Source organism: Dreissena polymorpha, chromosome 2 (genome assembly GCF_020536995.1).
Source record: "Dreissena polymorpha isolate Duluth1 chromosome 2, UMN_Dpol_1.0, whole genome shotgun sequence".
Taxonomy (NCBI): domain Eukaryota; kingdom Metazoa; phylum Mollusca; class Bivalvia; order Myida; family Dreissenidae; genus Dreissena; species Dreissena polymorpha.
Window position 1 is genome coordinate 19,379,181 of NC_068356.1, and position 13,589 is coordinate 19,392,769.

General features: G+C 35.1%; 1 long non-coding RNA gene across 1 annotated transcript; it reads right to left on the reverse strand.

The window, feature by feature from the left end:
* Positions 1–2,100: 2,100 nt before the first annotated feature.
* On the reverse strand, positions 2,101–3,799 carry LOC127866128 (uncharacterized). The gene is made up of 3 exons (XR_008042860.1): positions 3,720–3,799; positions 2,944–3,059; positions 2,101–2,661 (listed from the first exon to the last, which is right to left on the reverse strand). It is a non-coding gene; the product is annotated as an uncharacterized LOC127866128 (long non-coding RNA).
* Between the last annotated feature and the right edge of the window lie 9,790 nt (positions 3,800–13,589).

Sequence of the window (13,589 nt, forward strand, 5' to 3'; positions counted from 1 at the left end):
GCTCGGTCAACTTCAATAGAACCCGGACACGTGCATTATTTGTTGACAGCGAACATGACGTATTTAATTTAGCACAGATCCAATAAGAAGGCACGAAATAATGTTATAGGAAAAGGCGAGGAGTGCTTGATATTAAACCAGTAAAAATGTCACCCACCATAATGCCATTAAATAAAAAACATACAATACTAAACTTAGCATGAACTTAAATGCGAAGCGAGAAAGTGTTAGCTTTCACGAGTTAAAACAAAATAACATAATAACATGTACATCGTATTTTTCCATTTAAACACGTAGATAGCACGGTGCCTATACCACGTGACTTTTTAAGATCTGTGTGGGGACTAAAATGTCAACAAAAGCGCGACGAAGGTAAGATTTCTATGGATATTTTTTTTAATATGTCACCATTTTCAATGGGATGAAGCGGAGAGCCCGCTCATTCATGATAGCGTTCTAAAGGTATCATGATTTTTTTTAAACAAATAAGTATTTTTTCAGTAAAGTGCAACCGCGCGTTTGAACGGTTAGAAAAAGGTAGGATCAGTGTGGGGACATTATTTTATTTTGATACAGAAACATCACCTCTGGTGCAATTAAGCAATAAACGTTATGGGCGGAGCTTACACTATATTATTTTGCATTCATTTTCAGGTTTATGTTATATGTTTACGAAACACAATTCAAGAAAAATATTCTTACAGTAATATGATCTGTGTGGTATACGTGTTTAGAAGGATCTGTGTGGTATCCGTGTTTCTACAATTCGCGGATAAATTGAAATAATGACGACAAAATATTTTTTATATATTTAATTTCAATAATTTCAATACAACAATTACTACTACTACTATTACTACTTCTACTACTACTACTATTAGTAATAGTAGTAGTAGTAGTAGTAGTAGTAGTAGTAGTAGTAGTAGTAGTAGTAGTAGTACATGTAGTAGTAGTAGTAGTAGTAGTAGTAGTAGTAGTAGTAGTAGTAGTAGTAGTAGAAGAAGAAGTAATAGTAGTAGTAGTAGATCTATTATTATCATTAAAAAATGATTCTTTTCAGTAATCACATATTTGACACTAGTGAGCGGAAAGGGATAAGGGAAGAAAAAAGAGGAAACAGTTTCACGAGACAAAAATGCCATACAGAAGGGGACACTAGAAGTAAGTTGGGTACGGGCGAGACGAAACGATAGCCTGCCAGAAACTGTTGCCAACAATAAGAATGGGGATAGACGAACACAATTGAAAATTTAATTCGAACACAAATTCTGCAATAGAGATTGTGTCAAATATTACACAGGTTGACAAAAAGCAAAGGCATGTTCTTTCCTGAGTAATATGTATGTTTTAAAATCAAATGTGAAATAAAAACTGATAAAACTTAATCCACCAGACGTATTGGTTTATCATGGATTTCAAAGTGCCTTGCATCATTGTGAAGAAACTTTAAACGACCAAACAAATCATACATTTTCGACATTATTTTCTATTTTGTTGTTATTTAAAGTTGAAAATAACCGGCACGATTTACTAAAAACAAAATAATGGTCATTGTAGAAACATATATATATATATATATATATATATATTATATATGTGTGTGTTTGTGTGTGTTATTTTCATTTATGGAATTCATATTGTTGCATAAGTTTATTACATAGTATAGATATTTACAATCATGCGCCATGTGTTTGTATAATGTCATGTTATAAATTATGACATTGTATTCAGTGTAACAAGTGTATGCTTATATTTAGTGTTAATTATTTTGAAGAGAATATAAAAAGTAAATGAATAACTATTATATTAAATGATTATATATGTACGATTCTCCTCTTGTGTTGTGGTGGGATGCAGCTGTGAAGAATGTCAAGACGTATTTCGAATAAATTAAGGAGTATTGAATTGTATACTCAACCTCATCGCCTACATTGTTTATTGTCAATTACCACGGCCTAGAATAAGTATAAGCAGGCAGTTAATAATGTAAAGCAATCGTGAAAATCACTACTTTTTAGAAACCCTGGCTGCTAATGATTATCAAACTAGCTTCAGACAGCGGTATTTAAAATTGAAATCAACGAAAAAACATCGCAAAACTTTAATCACGTTATAGTTAATAAAGAATCACAGATTAGATAATACAAATCACAGATGCGATTCATTAATGAATAACGTAAATCTAACTTATTGCACAATTATTTGACAATAATTTCAAAAGAAACACACAAACGAACTTGACGAAACACAAAAACTAATCAAATTCGGATAACTTTAAAAAAATATTGAAAAGGAGAGTTAAAATAAAAAACGAATAAAATAACGTAAAACGATACTCAAGTTACACAGACAAACTGTAAACTATTATGATTATTAATCAGTATTCACGGATTTATGTGAAGTGCTCACGTGTCGAGAGAGGTTTGTTTTGCGGCTGTACGTTTGAAACACTCCTCATTTATGTAATACTTGTCAGGCATGTGGGGCTTGTCGTGCTCTTTGAGGTCAATCTCACTCCTAACTGCCAACCCACACTGGTAACAGTTCGACAATCCCTCTTTTTTGCACTTTTCTCTCGAGCCACGGGTAGGTAGGTACTTGTCCGAAAAGCTCCTGCCGCACTGTACACACATCATGGGGTCCTTCGTTCTTTGAAGCCTTCTAAGATTGAAGGCATCGTAATAAGAAAAAAAAGCTATTTTAATCACGTGACATTTCAAAGCGTAAACTCGCTATTTCAAAAATGTTAGTATCAGAAGACACGCGTTCGTTATTTTTTTTTTAATTACCAACGATTTGACGATTATTGAGATATTTCAAAATGTATGATAACCTGAGAGATGAGATATATTGTATATTTGTACTGTTTCACGAAAATCCGTTCATCTGTTTGTTAGTATAACTGTATAAAAATGTAACTATTTTTAAGGTATTTCATCTTACCTGAAATGCTTTTCCACAGCAGTAATAGTTTCCAGAGTTAGCGTATCTCCTAATGTGGCGCAATAATCCAGCTCTGGTCTTCAACATTTTTCCGCATTCGGAGCATTGGGCCATACCTTAAAGCAAATATAATATCTAAAATAATATATAGAATACATTACTTCACGTGACAGTATGTCATCAATTTAAGATGCTCCAGCGTAAGATTTTAATTTTATGATGGGGATTGTATAGCATGCCTGTATATCATAATTATGTATAAGTTCAACAAGCGGTGCAAGCGTAGGGTATAGCCATTGTGTTTTACTTGCTATCGCATTTAAAAATCGAGTTTTAAATACATTGTTGACAAGCATTTTTTTTAGCAACTGAATAGAACTGAAAAACTTATAAACAGTATACCACACAGATCATTCTAAAAACGTATACCACACAGATCATATTACTGTAAGAATATTTACCTTGAATTTTGTTTCGTAAATATATAACAGAAACCTGAAAATGAATGCAAAATGATATAGTGTAAGCTACGCCCATTAAGTTTATTGCTTGATTTCACCAGAAGTGATGTTTCTGTGTCAAAATAAAATAATGTCCCCACACTGATCCTACCTTTTTCTTACCGTTCAAACGCGCGGTTTCACTTTACTGAAAAAATACTTATTTGTTTTATAAAATCATGATACCTATAGAAAGCTCTCATGAATGAGCGGGCTCTCCACTTTATCCCATTGAAAATGGTGACATTTAAAAAAAAATATCCATAAAAATCTTACCTTCGTCGCGCTTTTGTTGACATTTTAGTCCCCACACAGATCTTAAAAAGTCACGTGGTATAGGCACCGTGGATAGCAGACTCTATTATATACCTGTTTAATGCATTTAACAAAATACAGGTTGTATCAATCGTTGAAATAAAAAATCCCGTATTACGCTACTCGCTGTTTCCAATTCCGTATTACCATACTAGCCGGACTATTTCGACCCATTTAATGACGTCACATTCCGCGCACCAAAAATATAAATATTTTGTATTACGAAATATATTACGTAGTACATCGTGTTACATCATTTCTGTGACGAAACACAATAGTTTTATCTAAACTCTCTGGAATTTAAGGACATGTCGGACGTGGTGTTTTTTAACAGTAAACTATTTGTTTAAAATATCGAACGAATTCAAAACCTATTTTGGAGTGTGGGTTTATTATGCTTAAATGTTATTTCGATAGGAATACAATACAATAGCGTGGTTTAAACTAAGTTTCGATAAAGACATGGAATAATAGAAGTGGAAGTGCATATCGTTTCAACGTTTTGTTATAAACATCGGATTAAAGTTCTCAACTTAATTGTAATAACCATTGGATTAACGATGGCATTAAGGTAAGCGTGTCGGAAACCTGTGTTTTTTTCGGTTCGAATGATTGCACGTTAATATACATAAACTGTATTCATACGCGTCTTAAAAACTATGGCGTACCGTTTTATTCATTGTTTTGTCAGTTAAGTTAAAGTAAACAATACAATTGTTAACTGTTTTCGTTAGTTGTTGTATATAATAAAAGGAATATTACGCTAGTCAATTGTTCCAAGAGTTTGTATCACTCTCGTGGCTTGTGCTATTTCGCATCACACTCGAGGCTCCGCCTCTCGTGTGATACGTCATCACACAAGCCACTCGAGTGATACAAACTCTTAAAACAATTGACTAGCGTAATATTCCGTATTTATTCTACATTCGTGGTTGGATTTAAAGTGCAAGAGGTGTGTTTGTATTGGATTTTAGGACGCGAACCGAAATAAACTAAAATGACTACTTTTTAACATATATAATGCCTTGCCTTAATGAAGAAATGATGAAATCGATCAGCTGCATGGCGTTTTCTCATGCTATGACGCTGCTGACTTGATAAAGATTAGGGAAATGTCTGCAAATCAACATCGTTAACAGCTAGCTACGTTGTTTAGTAAGATATGTATTACTCTGTTGCAACACAACGAACATTGTAGCTATAAATGATTGGTATTTAATTATAACAGTGGGTTTTGGGATTGTAGATTTTAATGTAAAAAATCAAAAGTATGCGTTTAAACATGAGCATTATTGTTAAGGGGAAACTGTTAAGAGGGCGATTGATAAAAGTGTGTCCTCGTGTTAAAAATGTTCGATGATGCATTTATTTTTTAACAAATGACATATTAAATTTTGCGAATAAATATGAAATCCATGCATAATTTATAAACACATTTGTTTTCTACAGTTTTTCATTCAATATAAAAATGACTTACTTAAAACGTTTCTTCTAGACAAACAATGGCCGACACTCACCGGCGGTGTTCTGCGCATCGGGAGTGGTATTTTCAACGGTCGTATTGCAATAATAAGTGTCGTTTCCATATTTATCCGAAAAGATAAGGAGTACTGCCCAAGCAAATCTTGAACATGTTTAAATTGTATTCAAACGGTTTCTTACACAAAAAATTGTATTTAACAGTTTTATTTACATGTTATCCCTCTATATCATTAGTCCGCGAAAATACCCTTCGGGCAAAGAAAAAAGTCCCCTCGCCGTAGTACTTTGATTGGAGTACAAAATGTCAAATGAACCCACCCAAGTAACATTTGTGATTTTTCGGATGCATGGGCTTTTCATTATATACCACAAACAATTTTGGTTGGTTTATGCTCAATATTCAGACTTTCCTCATCAATATTGAAAAAAGAACATTTAGGCTTACTTGCCAAAGCACATTTATGCATGATGTGTTTTCAGATCTTTAAAGCAACATATCATAGAAATGTGATTACATACTTCTAGGCATAAGTAACTTCGAATTTGGAAACCAGGAAATTAAGCTATCCTTCAGAGCCTTATGTTTGAGACTTTTGTCGAATTCCTAAATAGGCAGCGTAGTCCGAAGCCAAATTGATGGTTTTCTGTCGTGAGTTGCCATAACCTACTTAAGCCCTGGTTTCCAAGCGGTTTGCTAAAATTGCCGCCTGTTCCTTGTTAAACAAAGGGGCGGGCAAAACCTTCAAAATTGTGAGTAAAGCAATCGAAATTTCAAAAATTGGTATTGATTTAAAATAAAGTAAAACTTCATTCATGAATGGTGGTATTTAGGGATTACATGTAATTTGTAATTGAAAGGCATAACAAGCACCATATTGGAGCAAAGGTATTTTTTCCGTCTATATAACCATGAAAATGTAATTAAGGCTTTCGATGAATTAACTGTGTATAACCAATGTAAATACCACGTTACTTCCGCGGAGTATGCGCAGACGTATGTGTACACCAGAAAATTCGCAATCGTCGATAATACCTCTACGTTGAAATTTACCGATATTTTTGTGATTTGTTTAGCAATAACATTTCATCATCCTTGCCGGTACTATTTCACATATTTTACGTGTTGTGCTCTGTTTCGCGTTTCCTCGTCAAGACGGTTATAACCATCCCTAATTCAGCGACGCGATTTTATTCTCTGACAAATATCGATTAAATTGTGTCTATTACTTACTTTTATTCCGCTGAGTATTGATAGCTCAAACTCCCTTGATATTTTTTTTTTACAAACAGATGAACTAGTTTTAAAGGGACTGTCAACCATGAATGACGAAAAAAGAAAAAAATCTAAAATAACGATTTATTTTACAATTATTAGTTTATATTGATTTAAATATCACGACTGGTATATTACATTACTTGAAAAAAGTTAATATTTTCAGTATATTCGATAATAAAATTTCGCGATGTGAAATCGAAAGAACATCGCGAAAATAGGTGACATAACGATATACACACTATAAATAACGCAAGTAGATTGATCATTTTATATATAAAATATATACAATTCACTACGCATGCACAATTGGCATTCCTGGGTTTACCAAGTGACGATGATAATCAATCTACTTGCTTTTATTAATAGTTAACTGGTAGTTACCTGGTACACATACCCAGTATAATTTTATTACCGAATATATGAAAACTTAACAACTTTTTTCAAGTATTGTAATATACCAGTCGTGATATTTTAATCAATATAAACTAATAATTGTGAAAAATACGGTATTTTAGAACTTTTCCATTTTTCGTCATTCGTGGTTGACGGTCCCTTTAAAAGTACTTCTGACGTTTAATGAGAGATTTCTTTTATTTACCTACCACTCCATCTTTATAGAAGCATTCGATTACATTTTACATGTTGCTAGTAGCTAAAGCGAGTGTAGATTGATTTGTCTAACCGGTTTTGTTGCGCCTGTGTTTTTTGGATAAATGTGGTGTTTGTTGTTCGGGCAGATTTAACCACTACGTCCGCTAAAGACTATAGCATACGCTTCCCGGCGTTTGATATGTCAGCCATTTGGTCGTGATCTGTTGTCAAAAGCGCACGTGGGTCAGTTCGCCGGACTCTATTCAATAATACGCCAGATCATGGTGGGCACCTTTTGAATGTTACATGTGTGTAGTACCACAGCCACTTTTTTCTTGTGTGCATTTTTGGTGCGGGATGCGGCGCTATATGATATGCCCGGAAAATGTTCTGACGGTTTAATAAGGGGGGTGGGGTTTTAAAAAAGACCCCCCCGCTAATTTTGCCGGGCTAATTTTGTTTTCAATATACAATGTCAAACACTAATTGTACTACGAGAGTTGTATCGCATAAGTCATTACAAAAAAATGGTATAAATAGGAGATGAATACGTTAGTAAGTCTAAGAACGTTTGTTTGCAAACATGTCTGTGTACAGTCGTTTTGCGAGGCTTAGAAAATCTGAACCACGAGCCTTCAGTCGCTATCAAAATATGGACCAGAGACTTCAAACCTTTGAAGACAGGCCATCCAAACGCAGCGTGTCAAAGGAAGACCTGGCTAGCCAAGGGTTCATCTACGACCCTTGTGTCATCTCCGACACGAGAGAGAATTTCTCCGACACTATTTTTAATTGCGTTAGATGCGTGTTTTGCAATGCGCACATTTCCATTTGGAACATGGACAAAGTAGATGTGAGAGTTAGGCATCGACAGCTGTGCCCCGCTTGTCCTTTTGTGTTCGATTGGAACATGAACAAAGAAGAAATAGTGAGACTCAGTCATCGACGGTTTGGTCGTGCTTGTCCTTTTGAATTTGAATTTCTTGACTATGAGTTATGCGATAGGTACTTGGAAAACGAGTTTGAAAAGCAATATGAAAGAGATAATTATGGAATTGTGGAAACAGAAAGCAATCAAGATGTTCATTCTAGCGATGATAACCAAAAATATTCAAATAAATCGGTAGAAAGTCTTCAAACAAAAGATGACCAAAAGTATGACGAATACGATAATTATAGTGATTTGGATGAGCTGCTAATGGCGAAAATTGACAAGACTTGTACTCGTACCCGCTACAAATCTTATCAAAAACAAACTGAAAAGCAGCGTAAAAAGGCTGAAAACAGGCTGAAAAAGAAACGAAGAACAAAAATACGCAATGCAAAACGAGATCAAAAGCAAACATATTACCAGGACAGAATCGACGATGATAATTACATACCTCAAAAAGGTTCCAATGATCAAGATGTAAAGAAACATGATAGAAAAATGTGTTGGGTTTGCAGAACTAATGATGCTGGCGATATACTGGAAGAACAGGTTTTCGAATCTTACGAACAGTTTTATCAAAAGCAAAAATATTACCGGGGCGAAATCGACGATGATAATCACATATTTCAAAAGGGTTCCAATGATCAAGATGCAGAGATACATGATAGAAAAATGTGTTGGGTTTGCAGAAGCCGTGATATCGATGATATGATAGAAGATCAGTTTTTGCAATCTTACGAACGTTTTTTGGAGGAAAAATATAAAGAAGAATTGGACAATTGTTTTGCGGACGAAATCGGTGGCGTCGATGATGAAGAACAAAATAAAATTGAACATCTACCTTATGTTCAATCGCAATATGACTATTTGATTGACAAAAAGCTGGATGAAGAGGCCCACCATATTTATTTTTCTGATTACGAGGCATTCGCGCAATACATCGAAACGCGGGACGAAGAGGCCGACCATATTTATTTTTCTGACGATGATGCATCCGATGCGGCATTCGAGTGATACATGATATTAACACATAGATGTGTGACTCAATAATTAACATTTTATGCATGTTTGTTTTGTTGTGTTCGATTGTATATGTTAATAAAAAACCTTGAAACAATTTTGCGTGTTGTTTGTTATTTGAGTATGTTCTGAACAAATCACGAAAACACAAGCTATGATACAATACGTTTTATTGAGCAATCACGATGTGATACAATATTCGTGGTAATTTTATTGGTATATCTTGTCATCGCATGTGCGCTTAACATTTCAAAAACGTGCTCTGTTTCAAGAATATTTTTGGCAATATCTTTTGACTTTTCAACACCATGAAAATCAATTGCACCACATATCCAGTTTTCGACGTGAATGAAACTATACAATAAATCGAATCTACACAGGTTCGCTTTCGTAGCAAGAACGTTCAAGGTTTCTTTTGTCACATCTTTGATCAGAAACGACCAAACTGAAAAGGTTTTCCTTGAAGTACAAGAGTCCATCAGCGCGTGTTGAATCTTGATTTTGCTTATGTTTGTTTTGCTGCAAACGAATTTAACAATTTCATCAAATAGACACATTATCAACTTCGTTGGTTGTAGAGAAGCTTTGAGTCTTGCGTACGTTTCGAATTGATGTGCAAAATGTTCTCTTGTATTTATTTCCACATGCTGGAAATCTGTCCACAGACACATAGGAATGCTATTTGTGGTGTAATCCATGTGAATGACTGGAAGACAAATAACTTCAATTTGTTTGTAGAAAATACTTATATAGGAACTTTCCAAAATGACAATGCATCAAAAACTCGTCATGTATATGTTTGTGCATATAGTTGCCCTGTTTTTTCCCTTAGTTTTACAAACAAATGCGTTAGGACGTCCTAAACCAAATTTTTATGAACCGTCTTGTTTCAAGCATGTACAGAATACACCGATTGACGTTACGAATGGTTTATTTTATGTGTTGATAAACGTAACCTATGAGTATTTATCATTATACGACGATGTCAAAGAAAATTTACAATTTTTCAACAAATGGATGAAAAACCCAGAGTTTAGTTTGGAAGGTCATGAGCAACAATGCAAATCCATAGGTCTATCTAGATGTCCGAACAAGAAAAAAGCGTTTTCGAAACCGGTATACAGTGTAGTTGATGGTTTTGTAGCGGGATCAATGTTTATCACTTACGACTTACCAAGTCTTTTAGTTAGATTGCAAATTGAGCCGAAAACGTACTCTATCAGTGAGTTTGTAGAATCTGTGTTTACTGAGATTTACACACACGCTTGGATACCTTTGTTTCCGTACAATTTTTCATTGACCTATGATGGAAGTGAAATTTGTGCAAATGGGATGCACGGTCATGCCTTCATCAGATTTAATACTGAACTGTGTACAACGTTCGGAACATGGTGCGATGTGAATTTAGAAGGTGCTAGTCCCGAGAAACAGGATCATGCGTTAACACGAATCAAAAATGCGTTATTGAAGAGAAAAATGAATGATTTGTCAGTCGCCAAGTATATCAAAGAATATGATCTAGGTTTGGAAATAATCCCTTCTAAGTCCAAAGAATTGCGAGACACAATTACACAAATAGAGCAAGAAATGAGTGAGATCCGCTTAAAAATCGATGATAAGTTCGACTTTGACTATGATCAATCTGACGAGGATTACTCTGACGAGGATAACTTTGATGAGGATTACTCTGACGATAATTTGGATGAAAAGCAAAGCGCTGAAAATGTTCCAATTATCGATTTTTCTGACTTTTTTTTCAAAAACACTAAAGTTCTGTCAGTAACAAACAAACCTATCGTTGAACCTATCGTAAGCCAAAAAGTTCACGATATTCAAAATGCCAATACTTTCGTTAGCCAAAAATTTTACGATATTCAAACTTCTACCAACAAGCCAAAAAACAAGATAAGTCCAACAGTTAAAAAAAATACTGTTGTTAACCAAACTTCTCACAAAATTCAAAATGCTCTTACCAAGCCAAAACTCACCGTTAGTCTGCCAGTTAAAAACGATAACATTGTTAACCAACAATTTCAAAATATGCAAGATGCTATCAACAAGCATAAAATGGGAATTAAGCACCACAAGCAGACCGTTGCAGAAGTATCTACGTATGGATTGCAAAATTGTTACTGCCTAACATGTAATCGTTCAACTACAATCGGTAAAGTACATAACAATCGTTGCTATTTCATCAACTTGGATTCATCATTCAAGATTTCCTCTAATACGCATTTTTCTCCGTTTCGTGAATACACACTCTTGATTATCAACGAACGTAATCATGCTTTACGTGCGATGCTAAGTCAAATAGTGAAACAAGTGAGTAACGAAGTTATTCTCGCGAAAAAGGCTTCATCATATCGACTTGCTGTCTTCAGCACCAAAGATGGCACAACTGTTGATAGGATTTGTATGTCGTTATTCAGAAATACGTATCAAATTGAGAATTGTACCGAGAGCACGAATGCTGTGCTTATAGCGAGAAATGGTCATTTCATTCGTGTACCACAAATACAATTGGCTAATTTCACATACTGCGATATTGGTGCTGTGAAAGCGGAAAATGGCAAATGTTTTCGGATTGATGCAAATTGTTCGCACTCAAGTATAGCGAGTGTTTACGATTTGGATAATACGGTTGTTTCATATTTGGTTAGCATTACTCAGAACACGGCACACAATATGAGTGAGGCAAAGTTTCAAATAAAAAATATAGATGACACTTCTGTAACAAGCGATCACTTCATTGTGTACAACAAAAAAGCAATCAGTGAACACGAATGCACGTTTGTCAACATGCGATCAAAGACAATTTCATTCGAAAAATGCAAAAAAGGACTCACAATTTGCGAGGTATTGTTTGGTAAAAGTGCATCGAATGACGAACCGGGACTTAAAAAACTAACGTTGTGGGAAACTGTCGCTGTTAGCGTTGGTGGATTCATTGTGCTTGTGATAGCTGCTATTTGCTTCATAATTGTACTACACAGCATAGCTCGGCATAACGATACTGTTGTAAAGAGTTAACATATATCAAAGCGTTTGTATCCGCTATTGTCATAACTCACAATGACTTCGTATGACAACATGTATACCATTGAACGCGAGAGCATTGGTAACACTCAAGAATTTTCCATCCACGTTTTTAAATGCATCAGCGTTTTGATCAATGAACAAGAACTGCTCGAAAGCATTTTTGAAACCATACTAGACGATATTGGAGACGAAAACGTGTTCATATTCGACTTGACAATCGAGTTTTGTTTCACAAAAGTTAGTAAAACTCTATATATCAGTCAGCTAAATTCGCAAAACTGTTCGTGTTTTGACATTACTTGTGCTATGCAGGAACAAGGAATCAATTTCACGGTACCAGCTGATCTTCATGTTTTTGTAACAAAAAACGCATAAACACATTTTCAGTCATAATTTCACTATTTTGAATTGTTGATGGACTACAAAGTTAAACCATGTAACGGTGAGCGCTGCACTCTATGTTCTCAAATAAAGAGTGGAAACAGTTTTCAGTTCAATTGTGGTTTTGTATACATTGTTGAAGATGGAGAGAACTTCACTTGTAAATCGAAAGATGTTATATATGTTCTGAAGTGCAACACTTGCGGCGGTGAGTATATTGGCGAGACCGTTAATCTGAGAAAACGCATTCACACACACAACTCTCATATTCGAACAGAGCAGCATTATTGTCGAGCTACTGATCATTTGATAGAATGTGGGAAACACTTGTGCGATGTAAAAGAACGTTACACTGTATTCGTTTTGGAGACAGAGCGAGACAAGCATGTGCGTAAAGCAAAAGAGGCGTACTACATTCGTTTATTCCAGCCAATGATGAACAAGTAAGGCGTGCATTATTTTTCAAGCGTATATATATAGCTGCAGTTAACAAAATAAGCACACTCGCAATCACTTTCTACGATGGCACAAGCAATGTTGACCTCGAGCTATGCTATAAAAACGAACAACCGAGAACGAATACAGCAGTTTGCGAACACTGTACTCAATCACGGCGTGAAAAGGAATTTGGTTTCTGAAGTCGAGTCAGGTGTCTTCTTGTCGCCTAACGATTATTTGAAGATACAAGAACTTTCAGAGAAACTAAAACAGATTGATGCCAAACTAGCGCAGTACAAAAGCCTCAAAGTAAGAACGCAGAATCTGATAAAGGGCATCAAGAAAACAAAAAACCTGCAGGACGATGTTGTGAAGACTGTGAGCTCTAACGTTTTCGATCGAATTCCAATTGATGTGATTAACAAAATACTCGGTTCTGGGGAAGACGAAAACATGTTTGCGCTAATAGAGCGAATAAAATCTTCCAATGTTGAGGAAAAACGCAAATATGCCGATATCGACATCTCCGATACAGAAATCTCAGATACGCTAAACGATGATGAAAAGGAAATTATGAACGGTCTGGCTGTTAAAAGAATGCGCAAATCTGGTGAAACGAAAGCTGCAAAGAAACCGAAAAAGGAAAAGACTATACTCAGTGATCTAGAATTGA